Source organism: Vidua macroura, chromosome 20, assembly GCF_024509145.1.
Source record: "Vidua macroura isolate BioBank_ID:100142 chromosome 20, ASM2450914v1, whole genome shotgun sequence".
Classification (NCBI taxonomy): Eukaryota; Metazoa; Chordata; class Aves; order Passeriformes; family Viduidae; genus Vidua; species Vidua macroura.
In genome coordinates this window covers 1,364,316-1,381,674 of record NC_071590.1, presented here as the reverse complement: position 1 = coordinate 1,381,674, position 17,359 = coordinate 1,364,316, and the positions used below count along the sequence as shown (strand labels likewise).

The window sequence follows — 17,359 nt, the reverse complement described above, 5'->3', positions numbered from 1 at the left end:
ACGTGTGCCATATTTACAATAACGTGCCAATATCCATCACCCATGTTGAACAGTGTGTCCCCAGCCCAAACCAACAGAAAAATGCCAACACCACAGTGAAACATGGAGGGCATGAAGAAGAAGAAAAAGGACAAGGCATGCCCAATTTTCCTTCATCTTGCCCCCTTTGAACCCCTTATCTAGAATCCTAAAATTCTACTTTTGCACCCATGCCGCACTAATTACTACTGATATCAAACACTCAGAGCTTGTAATTCATCCTGTAAGATTGAAAACTCTTTTCCATGGACAGAGATCAGAGACAGTGTCTATTGGGGCTCTGTACAGGGGGGCTCCTGACCCCCTGCCAGGGTCCCAGACCTTCCAGGGCAGCCAGAGAGGGATGCCCTCGATTCCCACAACCAAACTCCCTCAAACGAGGGCTTTTTGCTAAGGAGGAGCCTCAGGTGACCTCTGGGACATGGGCGTGGCTGGGGCTGCGTGGTCTGGCAAACCCTGCACGTTATAAAATAATCCCAGGAGGGAAGTACAGCAATCCTAGCACTGGGAAATGGGCTTTTCCTGAAACCTTGGCTGCTCTGGACAAGGTGGCTCCTGGTGTTTTCCTGTGAAGCTTGCCTTATCTCCAGGGAAGGATGATTTCTAATTGAGGAGCTGCATGCTGTGCACTCACCCCCAGCTCTGGTTTATGTCTGCTGCTGCTGGAATACATATTCATGACAGGTTTTGCATAGAGCAAAGCAAATTATTGTTGTGGAAATACACAGGGCGAGAATCCTTTCAGTTTGTTACCTCCTGGAGTGTCTCTGGAGATTGGAATGAAAAGCAAAGTGGTGGCTTTGGGTCTGCATCAGTCTGGGAGGAAAGGGGGGGCATTCCTTAGGGAGCAGTGCCTTGGAAAGGAATGTGGAGGATTCACAAATGCTGAGGGACCCTGTCATTCACACTTGGGTTTATCCCCAGATCACTCATGGCTTCTGTGACATCCCTACATCATTACCAGAGAATTCTGGAATAGTTGGGCTTGGAGTGACCTTCAAGCTCATCTCAGGGACACCTTCCACTGTCCCAGCTTGCTCCAAGTTCCATCCAGCCTGGCCTTGGACACTGCCAGGGATCCAGGGGCAGCCACAGCTTCCAGGGGCCTCCCCACCCTCCCAGGCAAGGATTTTTTCCTGATAACCAATTTCAATCTGTGCTCTTTTAGCTCTTTCTTTATCAGATTCATTGTTTGAGCTGGATAAACTGCTCTACCTGAGCTGCTGGCCCAGCCTGGGAGTGGCCATATCCCTAAGGATGAGTTATGGGCTGTGGGTTCCTTGCCCTGTGTGCCCAAAAGCACCAACCCCTCGTCTCTCCCTAGCACTGCCAGGGCAGGCAGAGCCCAGGAGAGCTGGTGCTGCTGGAATGGGAGCTCTCAGCAGGCTGTGGAGATGAGATCTCCCATCCCATTAATACACTGGGAACTCCAAATAATTACTTGAAGGAAAACAAGAGCTCCAGGTGATGGATTATGTCCACAGCTGAGTGTGTCCTGAATGAAGGCACGTCGGGACTGCTCCTCTCCTGGAGAGAAAATTCCTTTGAAAACCACGCCTGGGTCTGTCTGTGCAAATCCAACCCTTTTCCACTTGAATTATAAAATGTTTCTGTTTGTTTTATACAAGCATTCAATTGGCTTTGATAAGGAACACGATGTTATTTACTGTGCTTTAGCCTTGTACTTTAATCTGTGTTTTAGCAGCAGAACAAATTAACTGCTTTCTCCATCTCCAGGCAGAGCTCTCTGATCCAGAGCCAGCTGGGCCTCCCAACAAAGGATGCTTTTAGTGCCTGCATCTTCCTGAGCTCCATCTTTAGTGGATTATTTTATTATTCTGCCTCTGATTGGAGATCAAAAGTGGCTGTGTTTAAAGCTCTGTATTTACACTAAACCAGCATAAGCCCCCGAGCTGCTGCAGCCTGGCTCTGCTCCACGAGGGCACCCTGTGTTAGCACCCTGTGCTATTCCCAGCCCGGGGCTTTGCCAGGGGCAGGGGGGTCTGACACACCTGCAGAGAAGTGGCAAATGCTGCTCAGGCAGCCAGGGATTGTTAATCCTGGGAATTAACAGATGGGGAAATTAGGAGGCTAGAGAAACCTCCTGACACGGGGTTGTGTTTTGTAGGGTAGCAGCAGGACCAGGGCAGGGATTGTCCCCTGTGCAGGGCACTGGTGTGGTCACCTGGGGTCAGCCCTGGAGCCCCAGGAGCAGCTGAGGCAGCTGGAAAGGGGCTCAGCCTGGAGAAAAGGAGGCTCAGGGGGGACCTTGTGGCTCTGCACAGCTCCTGACAGGAGGGGACAGCCGGGGGGGTCGGGCTCTGCTCCCAGGGAACAGGGACAGGAGGAGAGGGAACGGCCTCAGGCTGGGCCAGGGGAGGCTCAGGGTGGATTTTGGGGAAATTCCTTCCTGGAATTTGTTGTCCAGCCCTGGCACAGCTGCCCAGGGCAAGGGTGGAGACCCCACCCCTGGAGGGGTTTAACAGCCCTGTGGATGTGGCACTTGGGGACATGGGGCAGTGGTGGCCTGGGCAGTGCTGGGGGAGTGGTTGGACTCAGTGATCTCTGAGGGCTTTTCCAACCTTAAAGAAGCTGGGATTCAGCATCCTCTTCCCCAGACAAAGCTCCATAAGTCTGGTGCTGCAGAGTCTGGAAAGCCTCATCACTGGTGACCAAATCCTCTGTGCCCTGGATGTGTTATCCCAGCAGTTTGGGGTGGAAGTGCCAGAGAACTTCAGGCTGCTGCAGCTTTGGATGAAGGTTTCTGACCAGATCCTCAAAGAAGGAATTCCAGGAAAGCCACTTTCTTCTGGCCAGCATCACCACAAAAAATATTATTTCTGTGCTGCAAAGCTGCTTATCCAAATTTTTCCCAGCCCTGATTATATCTCGCTTCTTTGGGAAGGATTTAAAGGAAGATCATGTTATAAATTCACTTGCATTTCTTCCCCTGCCACCTTCACAGTAAAAAACTAAAGCCCTATATAAAATATCTGTTTTTTCTTAGTCCTCAGTTACAAATCACTGGATTTCATGTGCTTTCCCACTTGTCTTGTTCAAATATAGATTGTGCCATGCATAAGAATGCAGAATTATTTAAGGCTCAATAAAAAAAAAGGGACTCTAAAGCTGTTCGTTTTTCCAGGTATTTGTGTCTTTGGGCTGAATTCAGGGGGAAACCACTGGCAGCAGAAGTCATATTCCCTGTCCAAAAGGATCATTTGGACCTTACTGAAGCTTTCCAGAAGTCAGAATAAACATACTGCAAATTCTTATCCCCATTTTAGTTCCCATCCTGCACCTCAGTTGTGACACTTGCCAGACAGAAAATTCCTGAAATTTGCTGCAGGAATGATGTGAAACAGTTTTACCCAGGAGAGAGGACACTTGGAATATTATTTTCCTGACTATGAAATGGAAACCATGTTAAGAAAATGAAGGGCTTTTCCTGTTTAAGAAGAAGGAAGGCACAGGGAGGCAGAGCTTTTGTGCTGCAGGTTGTGTGTTGCCCTGAATTGGCTGCAGAATTCCTTGGGGAAAAAATCCTGGAACTTCCTCCCTGTGGGAATGTTTTCACTGGTTTCACACAGCTGATGGAAAACTGCTGCTGATAGATTACTTGTCTCAAAAGAAAACGTAGGAGAGGCTTTTAGGGCACCCTGAACTCTTGTTTGAGTGCCTTGGGATGATTCCTGATGCCACAGCTCAGGATACAGGGAATTCTTGGTGCTCCTTCCCTGCTTCCCATCACCAGTGCAGAAGGGGCTGGATCCACCTGCCCTTCCCTCCCAAAGAGTTTCCAGCAGCTCCAAGTGTAATGAACTTTCCTTTTTCCATATAACAGCCCCAAATACCCTCATGGATGTGGAATTTCTGATCCAGCTGCATGAGGAGTTACCATTATGGGCTGAAGGTGTCACCCAGCTTCTGTGCTCTCATTTCCTCTGCAAAAGCCACAAATGCAAAGCTGGGAGAGCCTTTCCCACACTTTCCCTCCAGCTCTGGTGGATTTGGCTTCTCAGTCAGCCACCCTGGAGAACTCCCACTGCCCCCAAATTCCACACAAACCCAGGAGCCAGGAGAAAGCCTCCCTGTGAAAATACCCCTGCAGAAATGGCTTTCCTGGAGTTTCCTGCATACCTCCAAGGCTCAGCCTGGCCCTGTGCTAATAGCTATGAGCAGAATTAATTAAAATATAAAGCATGGCCTGGGAAATGAAACTCAGTTTCACCCCAGCTCTGGAGCTGAGTTATCCCGATGTGAACATGGCAATAAGTGTTGGGAGTGCAGGTGAATATCCTGCAAATTAAAGGGGTAATGAAGTATTTTCTAATTTTATCTGGAAAAACATGTGAAGGATGCCAGGGGGGCAGCTGGTGCAGGATTAATCACTTCCCACCCCCTGTGGCTGGCTTTGGGGACACTTGAATGGCTGCCTGCTTGATCAGGGAAAAGAAAGGGAATTTGGGGCAGCCTGCCCAGCACACACAAAAGGTGTCATTAACTGCCTGCTACTGCCCAGTTTTTCCAAGTTAGCTTTCCTTAAAGACTTTTATTGAAGCAATTATTTTTCTATTTTTCCTCATGTAAAAAAATCCATGGGAAGAATTGAAATGTTTGTGCTGTGCAATTGCTGCTCATGATCTTTATGGAGTTTAAACCAGTACAGAAAATTACTGACTTGCGACTCTGAGCTGTCTACGAGAATTTATTCCTTCCCAAGCAGCAGCCAAGGAGAAATCTTCTGGCTCTCTCAATTCCAATTTTTTCCATCATTTTGCTGTTATGGATCTGAACTCCCCTTGACTCCCAGGCTTGTTTTTGCCAGAGAAACAGGCACATCCTATTGGACCACTGAGCTTGTGGAGAGGTGAGGAAGAAGGAGAGTTCTGGGGGCTCTTGGATGGCTGGAAGCTGCTGCAGAGGAGATGCAGGCAGCTCTGGTTTTGTGGCTGGTGTAAATCCTTACATTTGGCATGGAATAAAAATCTTCCAGCCCACCACATCCCTGGTGAGGTACAAACCAGGTGGCTGTGGTCACTGGGGCTCGTGGGGACCCTGCAGGAGGGCCTGGAGATGTGGGACCCCCTCCATCTGACCTTTTGTATCCCATGGAGCTCCCATCGTTCAGTGCTGACTCTGGGGAGCAGCTGAGGGAGCTGAGGAGGGGTTGGAGCCCCAGGAGCAGCTGAGGCAGCTGGAAAGGGGCTCAGCCTGGAGAAAAGGAGGCTCAGGGGGGACCTTGTGGCTCTGCACAGCTCCTGACAGGAGGGGACAGCCAGGGGGGTCGGGCTCTGCTCCCAGGGAACAGGGACAGGAGGAGAGGGAACGGCCTCAGGCTGGGCCAGGGGAGGCTCAGGGTGGATTTTGGGGAAATTCCTTCCTGGAAAGGGTGGCCAGGTGTTGGAAGTGGGGTCCCCATCCCTGGAGGTGCCCAGGGAAGGGCTGGAGGTGGCACTGAGTGCTCTGGGATGGGGACAAGGTGGGGATGAGGCACAGCTTGGATTCGATGGGCTGGGAGGGCCTTTCCAACTCCAGTGATTCTGGGATTCTGGGATCACATCTGAAGTGGCAGGAGGGTGCTGGAGTGCTGCAGGTGTGGCCAAGGAAGGGCTTTAGATGGCCCAGCTCAGATTTTGGCAATCCAAGTGCCAGTTGTCCAATGTCCCTAAAGCCACAGGTGGCTGTGAGCTCTCCCTGCGGCTGGGGCTGCAGGGCTGGGGTTGGGATTTCTGCTTCAGTACTTTGTGATCACAGACTCCCAAAATCATTTGGGTGGGAAGGGACCTCAAAGCCCATCTCATTGCACCCCCTGCCGTGGGCAGGGACACCTTGCACTGTCCCAGGCTGCTCCAGGCCCTGTCCAGCCTGGCCTTGGACACTCCAGGTGGGATTGGTGCCTGTGCCTGCGTCTGCTCTCCCCATGACCCAGGAGTGCAGGAGTGCTGCTCCAGCTCTGGCTGAGCTGCTGCTCCTCTGCTTTCCTGGCCTGGCTTTTGTCTAGAGGAACAAAAAGTGCTTAATTCACCCTCTTTTTCTTCTTCCCTCCCTCCTGCACAGCAGATCAGAGCAGGGCTGAGCCCATAGGGCTCACATTCTGTTCCTTAAAAAGAGTAAAGAAAAACTGGCTTAGGGCTTTGGCCTCACACTGCCCTTGTCTTCCTCCAGCCAATATGTCCCAGGGTTTGTCCTGTTGGATGAAATCACATCTGAATCCAGTATCCTTCATCAGCTCTGTTTTCAGGATGACAGGGAGAGGATGTGTTGCAGTATATTTTATTTTATCACTTTTGCTAAACGTGGCTCTTCTGCAAGCTCTGAAGAGCTTGTAGAGCCTACAAGCAGACTTTTGTCACCTTCAGCATTCAGCGTTGCCTTCTAAGGGTGCCCTCAATGCCTTGTGGTCTCTTCTTTGCCAAAGAAAAATCCTGGGATGGCTGTTGAAAAAGGCTGGGTGATACCAGAGCTGTTCCATCACACCGCTGTGCCTGAACATCTACCCCTGGTGCAGCTCCTTCAAGGAAAACTTGCACTGCAAAGTGGCCAAGAGACAAGGCTGAATTAGTCCTTGGTGTGCTGAGGGCATGGAAGGAGCCTGGAGGAGTCCCTGTGCAAATCCATATGTTCCATGTCAATGCCTTGGTTGGAAAAGACAGGTGTGTGCTAAGGAAGGCAGGAGCCTCCCTTGAAATGGAAAATGTAAACTCCCTCCCTCTGAATTGTTATAATTCTGAAATTAAGGGGCTCTCAGGCAAAGATATGGGAGTAGGAATAATAGTTCTTTACTAGGAAAATTAAAAATACAAATGCAATAGTGTAAACAAAAAACCCAAACCACTGCCAGGGTGAGAACAGGCCCTGGCAGGCTGTGGGTCAGGGAGGTGGCAGCAGTGCCATTCCATGGGGGCTCAGCCCTCCTGCAGTGCCAGCTGTGCTTCTGCTGGAGCAGGATCCTGGACAAGGCTGGAGTTTTCCTCTGAAGCTCCAGGGCTGCTGTGGATGGGCCTGGGCTCCCTCTGGGAATGCAGTGGAGAAGAAAGCTGCTCCTCTGGGAATGCAGTGGGCAAAGGCTGCTGTGCTGTTCCAAGGGCAGATTGGATCCAGGTAGGAATGCTTGGCTGCTCCCCTGGGCAGAGCCTCTCCCCATGGGATGCTGGAATTTTCTCAGCCGTGCAGGGACACTCAGTGGCCATGAAGAGAAGAGATCCCCTGGAGGGAGGATTGGTTGTGGGAGAGATAAAGAAAAGTGCCCAGTGAACAGCAGAGAACTGCCCCAGCCCTGACAGATGGCAATAGAATGCACATCCCCAGCCACATCTTACAGCCAAGGACACATAAATATGGCAAATCTGAGATGTGGGGCCTGCCAAGGACTCAGCAGTGACCCTGCCCCAGTGCTGAGGGAGAGCTGCTGTCCGAGCTGGGATTTTCTGGGAACAGCCATTTCAAGATCTCTATTTCCAGGCTTTTCCATAAATTTGAATGAAATTCCATGTGGCAGTGGATTTTATCTCTCTATGAGCTTGGAACATTGTGGATGCTTCAGAGTTTAGTTCCAAACTGAATTGGTTTGTTGTCTGCAGCAGGGCAGGGATTGGGATTCTGCCCCTGTGCTCAGGTGAGCCCCCACCTGCAGAGCTGCCCTGGGCCCAGCACAGGCAGGAGCTGGAGCTGCTGGAGGAGCCCAGAGGAGGCTCCAGGATGAGCAGAGGGATGGAGCAGCTCTGCTGGGAGGAAAGGCTGGGAGAGCTGGGAATGTTCACCTGGAGAAGGATGTGGGTGTACCCAAGGTCAGGCTGGACATTGGAGCTTGGAGCAGCCTGGGACAGTGGGAGGTGTCCCTGCCATGGCAGAGGTGGCACTGGATGGGCTTTAAGGTTCCTTCCACCCAAAACCACACCGGGATTACGTGAATTCCAACAATTTAACGTGGGAATTTGTCAGTGGGAGAAGAAGCTGTGGACTCTTGGAGCCCAGCCCAGGGAAGGAGTTCATGTCCAGGCTCTCCAGGGCACTCAGTATCAGCAAGACTGGGAAAAGGTAGGAGGGTCTCACCAGATTTTGATACTGCTTGGAAGTACCAAATAAAATCAGTTTTGTGATCTGGGTGAAATGTTTAACTCAACATCTCACATTATAAATGTGATTATAATAAAAATTTCACATTATAAATGTGATTATAACCAACATTTCACATTATAAAAAAGTCACTGCAATAAAAGGACATTCTGATGAGCAGCCTTGGCTCTGGTGATGTCTCATAAGTGAAGCAGCAAGCTCAATAAGTAAGCCCTGTCTCTGCTTTACCTTTTCTTTTAATATCATAGTTGATGAGTTTTAAGTTCAGGCAGCTCAAATAGGAGAGCACGGGACAGGGTTTGTCCCAGCAATGGCAGAGGGGGATCACAGTCCTCTCACTGAAATCAGAAATGTGTTTCCCAAGTCTGTGGTGAAGTCAGAATGACTGGAGAAGAAGACAACATGACAAGCAGGACAGTAAAGAGGATTTAAATGGCTGAAGAGGGGGGTGAAAAGCAAGGGAACAAATTCCAGGCCTCCCCCATCACAATGAATGGGTTTGTCCTCAAGGTTATTGAGATAATCCCATTTTTCCTCAGGGCCTCTGTAGCCACCCATCACTCTGCTTCCCACAGCCTTTCTGTTCCTCTCTCCTGTCACTTTGAAGCTTCCCCTGGTTTGAAAAGCAGCTCCAGCATTTCCTACCCTTGGTTCCCTCCCAGTGGCTCCGACACGGGGAGATTGACAGTGGCCTTTATCTGAAAGCAGAGTATGAATTTTAGTCAATAGAGAATGAGGGCTGCTCTCAGATTTCACTTTGTTTTCTCAGCCTGGTTAATTGTGGGCAGGAATTGCTGTGCCTGTCTGGGCACAGTGCTACGAGAAGCTGCCTTTCAGTGCCTTAATTGAATTCCTGTGTGCAGGGACCGTTGGGATGCATGTTGGGATGCCTGATGGTATCACGCAGGAGGGGTTGAGCAGCCCTGCACCAGCAGCATCATACACCAGTGCTTGTAGACTGGGGATAAATATTATTTCAGGTGTTATTGCATAGATTAACTTCCTTGTAAAAGTCAGGGCTGCTTTGTTTTTGGGAGAGAGAAATCGTGGCAGCATTAACGACTGATTTAAATGCCATGAGTTTCTTTGAGGGTGAAGATTCCATTGACCAAGCCTTATACCAGCTGAAAATGCTGAAATTTGGGAGCCTGAAGCCAGAAATGCTGAAGCAGCATAATGCATTGTTTCCTTGGCTCCCTCGTGTTCACAGCTGTGATAAATTCAGAGGATGAATTGAACCCCAGCCTTTTCTCCTGCCTGATGAGATTCAGGTTTAACATCCCAGCCAGGTCCAGGCTTGCATTCATTCCAGGGATTTCATGAATTTCACCATCTTTGCTGCAAAGCAGGGCTCAAAGCTGCAAAATTAGTTTTCTGCAAAGTGAATGTTGTCAGTTTGAGCTTCCTGATTGGGAAAAAAGATCCATTTCCACATCCCTTCTGAGCTTTTTGTAGGGAATTTGTCCATCTGGCCATGGTTCTGCGCTGTCTCCTGGGTGTGAGCAAGCACAGAGTGAGTCTTCAGCAGCACAGACTGGAGCTATAAATAAGCAAAGAGCAAGGTTTTTTTCCTCCTGAATTCCTCCCATCCTTACTTATTCTCTGCAGCAAATGTAATATTTCACCCATTTCCTGGGCACTGGGAAAGTCAGTCCTTTGCAGAGACCAGCACTGGAGTTGTGGCCTGGCTGTTCCAGGTTCCTTCTGGAATTCTGAACAACTATTTTATACTTTGATTCCCCATCTTTAAATTGGGAATAAGGAGTCTTTTTCGTGCCTTTTTATGCAGCAGAGAATATATTTGGCCACAATGCTCTGCAAATCCAGCTCCCAGTGAATTGCCACTAATTCCAAGAATAAAAGTCACATTTTACCCTGAACAGATGGTCACGGAATCTCAGAATATCCTGATTTGGTGAGTTTAAGAGATAAAGGAACAGCTTATAATTCATGAGGACCTTGGGTGTATTTTCTCTGGTCTGAGCTCTGATCTTTGTTGAAAATGAGGGTTTTTTGAAGGACTCAGTAGCCAGTGCCGCACCAAAAGCCATCACAGCCCTGGCTGTACAGTGGTGGGAGCAGCTTCTGGGGCTGTTCTCGCCTGTTTGCCATTTACTGGTAAATATTCATGCTGTTATCAAGCTGATATTAAAGGAAATCTCAGAATCATTAAGGCTGGAAAAGACCACCAATGTTTAAATCCAACCTGAGCCACTGAACCATATCACAAAGTCCTACGTTTTTGAACAAGAAAAGTTTTTCAATAGGCTTGAGCTGCTGTTCCAGTAGCTGAGAAGCCTTGGCAGGGCAAGAAACAAGGTAAAAAATCAAACCCCTGAAGATCAAGCCCTGGAGATCCTGAGTGGTGTGACTTTGCAGGGTGCTGGTGTGGGGAGCCTGTGCTGAGCGAGGCACAGCACGGTGCTGCTCCATGGGCTGCCCGTTAATTCTGCAGTAACTCAGCCCGGGCTAATTAAGCAGCTCAGTTTGTGAAAGAGTCATCAGGGAATTGGCTACAGGGCTTTTGTTTGGAGAGCACAATGCAGTGTTTGGGTTGGGGCAGCCAACCATTGTGATCCCATCGTGATCCCGTTGTGATACTGTTATGACCCTGTTGTGATCCCACTGTAATCCCCTTGTAATCCTGTTGTGATCCCACTGTGATCCCGTTGTAATCCTGTTGTGATCCCATTGTGGTCCTGTTGTGAACCCATCATGATCCCATTGTGATACCATCATGAACCCATCATGATCTTGTTGTGATCCCATTGTGACCCCATTGTGATCCCATCATGATCCCATTGTGGCCCCATTGTAATCCTGTTGTGATCCTATTGTGATGCCATTGTGACCCTGTTGTGATCCTATTGTGATCCCCATCATTATCCCATTGTGACCCCATTGTGACCCCGTTGTGATCCCATCATGACCCCATTGTGACCCCACGTGACCCTGTTGTGACCCCATTGTGACCCTGTTGTGATCCCATTGTGATCCCATCATGATCCTATCATGACCCCATCATGATCCCATCGTGACCCTGTTGTGACCCTGTTGTGATCCCACTGTGCCCTGGGTGCTGGAGCAGATCCAGGGATGTGCCTGGAGCCAGCGGGTGGGCAGGGGGTGCCTGGCACCACCTTCCTGAGAAAATATCCCTTGGAACTGAAGCACCCTGGGGAGGGAGAGGAGATGATGCCTCTCTTCAGGGTGACACGCTGCCTTCTGGCCTGGACCTGCACCTGGTTCCTGAGGTCCTTCATCCACCTTTCCATCCCTACTGGAAGCTGTCCCTGCCCATGCCAGGGGCTGGATTAAGGTCCCTTCCATCCCAAACCGCTCAACGATTCTCTGATTCCATGAACCTGCTGCCAGCCTGGTGAGCGTGGCTGTTCCTGGTGGGAACAGCTTCTCTCCTCTCCTGAACACCTTTAATAATCCTGACATTTTGTCACTAAGTTGGGCTCGGGTTGTCTGGCTTCAGGTGGATCTTGAGGAGGCCAAGATGTCACAATTCCCTGTTTTTTTTCATATAAAAACTGCCAAAGGGGTGGAATTGGTCAGAAGTGGTCTCAGCCTGACTTGGACTCCTCATCTGAAAGGAAGAAGGAGCTCTTGGAGGGTGTGGAATTGCCAGCAGTTCACAAGAGTTGGGCTGGTTTATCAAACACCTTCTGATTGCTTTGGTCTCTTTGTCTGGGGGTGTTTGGGGTGCAGTGGCAGGGAAAGAGAGCCCCGTGTGGGAGCAGCCAGGAGAGGGGAGAGCTGGAAGCAGAACGGTGGGATCAGAGCAGAGGCTGACACTGGGACAGGGAGGCGCGGCAGCTGCTGCAAACAGGAGAGGCTCTTGGTGACTAATCAGTCTAATTAAACCAGACTTCTTTTGGCTCCAAGGGGTACCAGCAGAGATTTTAAAGCTGTCCTGAGCCCTGCTGAGAACCCAGAGCCCTGATGGAGTGTTGGCTGCTCTCCTGCCTGTCTGTGGGAGCAGCAGTGCTGTGTCTGCTGTGTCGTCTCTCACATGCGTCCGTGGCGTGGGCGTCCTGTGCAAATCACAGCTTGTTTGCTTACCTTTCACAGAAACTTTGGATGAAGTGTGCCCACAAAAGGAATTAAAAACGTAGCAAGCAGGAAGGCAAAATTGTCCTTCCCAGGGAAGGCATTGAGGATGACTGGCAGTCCTCAGTGTGTACCTGCGCTGCATCAGGAAAATATTTTGACAGTTCAAGCTGAAGCAGACTTTGGAGTTTGGATTTTTTTTTTTTTTTTTTTTAAAGAACCACAGTGTGGAACACAGCTTTGATGCCTTAATGGAATCTAGAGCTCAATAATATGTTTCAGGTTTGGATAAAAGAGAGGTAAAATTGCTTCCAGCACTTTTTTGCTCAAGAAAAACAAAGCCCAAATCATCTCTCTGTGATGTCTCATCTGTGGTAGTTTAGCAGTATGATGTCTAAGTGCAGCTTTGGTAGAGCTTGCTGGGACTTCTCAGCTCAGGAAGGAGATCCAAAAGGAGTGGGACATGCTCTGAGTTACTTTATATTGACCTTCTTTGAAATAAAGAACACAAGCTGAAGTGAGGTCCAGGTGGATGGGTCGATTTTCCAGGATCATCTGCCCATGGCTCACTGGGACATGCACCATGTCAAGGAGAGGTGGTAGGAGTCTGTGTGGGTGAAGAAGGAGCTCCTCACATATAAAAAAAAAAAAAAAAAATCCAAAGGTGAAAGCAGAGTCAGATCCCTCAGGGAGAATCCAGGCACAACCCAAGTGTGTGAGGGTGGGATTGGGGAACCAAAGCCCACCTGGACTTGAATCTGGTGGAAGACCTGGAGGGCAACAACAAAACCTGCTGTGTGCCAGTCTGAGGTGGAGGAAGAGCAGGGAAAGCATGGGGCTGCTGCTGGTGGGGCAGGGCAGCTGGGCTGGTCCCCAGTGCCACCTTCATCTGGGCAGGGCTGGACATGGCCAAAGGAGCTTTTCCATGGAGCTGAGATTTAACCTCCAAACCCCCTCTGCTGCAGCTGCTGATTCCATATTCCCACAGGAGTCTCAGGAAGATGCCCCAGGAGCTCAGGCTGTGCGTGACACCTTCGTAACCCCAGCTCCAGGAGTTCCTCCCTTTCCTCCCTTTCCTCTCATCTCTCCTCCTGTGCTGCTTCTCACCAAGAGCTCTGTAGATTTTGGGCATTTTTTTAGCCTGCTGAGCATTTCCCCCATCTCTTTATCTGCTTTTTACCTGTACATCCTTATCCTTCTTGTGGAGACAGCCTCATCTGCAGGGACTGTGCTGCAGATAAGGGGCAGCAGGTCTGGGGGGGTTGAAGTTATTTGAAGGGGATGGAAGCAGCCAGCTCCAGTTTATCTCTGTTGCTCCTTGTTAATTGTCACTGGAGAGAAAAGGGGTTTTATGTTTGAGTGATGGAGAGCTGATAACTTTTATTTTACAATCTCACTCGTTCCAGTCTCATGACTCACACTGGAAAGGAAAAAATATTCATCTAAAAGATCATGAGATAGCAGCTGAACAGCTGCTTTCTTTGGGCCAGGCTTCTCCCCCTCATTCCCAGGACAGGATGAAGCCAAAGACACAAATGAACCTGAGTTAATGAGCCAGCCTGGGCACGGGGTGGGGGCACACACCCCTCGAGCTGGCTCCTTGCTGGCTCTTCCCCTCTGGTGTGAATGGAGCTGTGTCAGCAGCATCCCAGAATCCCAGAATGGTTTGGGGTGGAAGGGACCTTAAAAACCACCTTGTTTGGGCAGGGACACCTCTCACTGTCCCAGGCTGCTCCCAGCCCTGTCCAGCCTGGCCTTGGGCACTGCCAGGGATGCAGGGGCAGCCACAGCTGCTATGGGCATCCTGTGCCAGAGCCTGCCCACCCTCACAGGGAAGGATTTCTCCCCAATATCTGATCCTCTCCTCTGTCAGTTCACTTGGTGCTCTGGGGAGGTTTGGGATGTGTTGTACTCCTGCAGACATTTTCTGCTCCTTTTCTGCTCCCCTTTTCCCTCAGCTTTGGAAGTGGACACGCTGCACCCAGGTCTTTTCTCCTCCTTTTTGGCTGCTGGTAAAAATTCTTGTTGGACGGAGCTAAGGAATTTCTTCCTCCTCTTGTAGCTCTTTGCACTTAGTTATTTTTATGAAGGAGGAATAATGATTTGCAGATGGCAGAGCAGAGCCCTGTAAGAATAAGCCTTTCCGTGGAATGTGTCTTTTTACTGTGGGTTGAAGCCAACAGATTTAAGAGTCAGAGTGAAATCACATGAGGCTGATCAGAGACTGCCAGATTTGATCTGCCCAGCTTTGGATTTTCATCCCTCCTTCACTTTGGTGGCTCTTCCCATGGAGAGTCTCAGGAGTGCCCAGGGCCTGCCCTTCTCAGGGGTGTCAGCAGGTGCTGCCTGAGGGAACCCCCCAGTCATGTGAATCATGGATTCACTGCTCAGCCTCTGAGATTTAGGGCTCATTATTCTGGTTTTTAAATCCTCTCAGCATCCCAGTTCTCACCAGTCCTTGCACTCCTCGAGTGAGTCACCATTTGAGCTTTCAAAGATGCTTTCTTCCCATGTTTCCCTGAAGGTTTCCTGCTGTTTTAGAGACTTGATTTGATTTATGGTGTGGATGAGCTCAGAAACCTGTAATTGTTTGGCCAGCAGTGGCTGTGACAGTGTGACTGTGACAGCGTGGCTGTGTCTGTGCAGTTTGGGGTTGTTCCTGCAGGCACCAACAAGGTAGGACAGCCCTGGGCCTGCATTCACAGCTCAGGGTTTAGGGCAGGCAGAGTCTCTGCCGTGGCATCTGTTGGAACAGAGTTGTGTCAAAATTAGCTGTTCAGTCTTAATGAACCTCATTAGTGCAGGAGGGAGCTGGGTGCTGCATCCCTGTCCCTCCACAGCAGGGAGACATCAGGGACCAGGGGCCTTTCCTGTGCACAGCCAAGGCAAACCAGATGAGCCTGGCTTAAAAGCTGTTCCAAGAAATCCCTGCTTTTGGAGGAGTTTGGCTCTCCTTCTCCCACCTGCCTCCCGGGATGGTCCTGCACAGCACAGGCCTCTCATCCTCTGTCCATGTGGCCAGCCAGCAAAGACAAAAGCTTTTCATTGTTCTTATTTTTTTTTTTAGGTTAGTCTGTTTATTCTGGTTAATAAAGACTTAACTACAGCTTGAGTTTCTTGCTGGTGACTGAATATTTTAGTCCTTATTCAGCGTCTGGTGAGGTTTGAAGGAATTTTGTATTGATTTTGATAGGCATTGCCTTAGGCCTAAAAAATGCTTCTTCCACCAGGCACTGCCAGGAGCATCTCCAGCAACCCAGGAGTGCGGGGGTGCCCAACCTAAGCTCTTCCTAAACAATCCCATGTGTGGGTGAGCTCTGTAATACCCAGCTCAGCTCTCTGGAAATCTCTCTGTGTCTGCCCCCACAGCTGGGCTGTCTGTGGGGGTGGGAGGGACACAAGTGGAGGGACAGGTTTGGGTTGGAAGGACCTTAAATTCTATCCAGTGCCACCCCTGCCATGGCAGGGACACCTCCCACTGTCCCAGGCTGCTCCAAGCCCTGTCCAGCCTGGCCTTGGGCACTGCCAGGGATGCAGGGGCAGCCACAGCTGCTCTGGGCACCCTGTGCCAGGGCCTGCCCACCCTCACAGGGAACAATTCCTAATTCCCAATCTCCCATCCATCCCTGCCCTCTGGCTGTTAAAGTTTCTCTCCAAAGCAGGAAGGGAAAATAAGAACAGTTTTCAGCTTTCTTTTCCTTTTTTTAGGGTGTGAAAACTCTGAGGTTTGGTTTTCATTTAGAAAATGCAGGAAAGGGAAACACTACCAGTGTGAAAATGAAATACAACAATGGGGTTTGGGCAAAGCAAAGCACTTCTGAGAAAAACAGCAACTAGTTTCATTGTCCTGAGTAATTGTTGCTGCCTTTTGGAGGGAGTTGAACACCCCTTAATTGTGGATTGCAGATGATGTGGGCTGTGACCCCTGACAATGCATAAATTAATGCCTGCCTATGAATCCCACATTTGTTTAACAGCTGCTATTAGTTCATTTTAAGGGATTTTACAGGTCTGGGACTGGGCCCAAGTCCCTCTGCCACCATCACACGATGCCATTGGCAGCACCAAGGATTGCTGTGCTTTGTGCAGCACGTGTGGGACCCAGCAAAGTCTGGTGTTAAGGCAGGTGGAGTAGAATCCTGGCTCTGTTGTGGAGCTGGGGAGAAGTTAAATCAGCTGATTGCCACCATGGAGGGTTCATTGGTTTGGTAAGCAGCCTCCACAGGTAAAGCTGTGTGTCTTCCCAGTGCTCCCAGTAAATCCCAGCAGTGGGCCGACTGGATGAGCTCCAGCAGAGCAGTGCCTGTGCCTCTCTTCTGCTCTGGTGCCTTACTGGGGGCTGATGAGGATGAAAAGGAATTTCCAGATGGTGTTTTCATGGAAATGGAGTTCCTGGTGCCTGGTGGGTGGTCTGGGCTGAGCCTTTTCCATGGGATTGCTGCTGGGACCTCTATGCCAGCCCTGTTCTCTCTCCAGGCTGGGCTTGGACTCCTAACCAACATAAAGGCCAGGACAAGGCTGGGGTTTAGGCAGATCACCCCCAAACACCCTCATGGAATCCTGGAGTCCTTTGGGTTTGAAGGAACCTTTAAGATCACCCCATCCCACCCCTGCCATGGCAGGGACACCTCCCACTGTCCCAGGCTGCTCCCAGCCCTGTCCAGCCTGGCCTTGGGCACTGCCAGGGATCCAGGGGCAGCCACAGCTGCTCTGGGCACCCTGTGCCAGGGCCTGCCCACCCTCACAGGGAACAATTCCTTCCCAATATCCCATCCAGTCCTGCCCTCTGGCAGCTCATAGCACAAGGAGAAGTTTTTCCTGCCAGCTTTTTCTGGAGCACGTGGAATGTGGGTCCCTGGGAAGCTGAGTCACGGCTCTGTGCTGGAGACATCTGTCTCAGCAGTAATTAGAGGAGATGAAACCCATCAGTGACAAGCTCTGTCCCAGCAGTTGGAGCTCAGATTCTCATTTCATGCTGCAGAAGGATGAGTAATTGTAAATAGCTGTGAAGACGTTTAAAAGCACCCAAACCATGACAGACAGCACAGAGCAGATGAGAACAAGGTGAGTTATTAAATGCCTGCTGAGCACACACAAAGCCCCATTATCACTGAACACTGATACAGGAGCTGTGGGTGTTGTACCTGTGCTCTGTTCCCTGGGCTGGGGCAGCTCTGGGGAC

At 50.1% G+C, this 17,359-nt stretch overlaps 1 protein-coding gene and 1 long non-coding RNA gene across 3 annotated transcripts in view; one reads left to right on the top strand and one right to left on the bottom strand.

Moving 5' to 3' along the window:
* GALNT17 (polypeptide N-acetylgalactosaminyltransferase 17) overlaps positions 1–17,359 on the top strand; it is a 212,294-nt gene that overhangs the window by 162,571 nt on the left and 32,364 nt on the right. The gene's annotated exons all lie outside the window — the stretch shown is intronic.
* LOC128817182 (uncharacterized) lies at positions 12,579–14,780 on the bottom strand. Its single transcript, XR_008440122.1, has 3 exons — positions 14,630–14,780; positions 13,358–13,508; positions 12,579–12,807 (listed from the first exon to the last, which is right to left on the bottom strand). It is a non-coding gene; the product is annotated as an uncharacterized LOC128817182 (long non-coding RNA).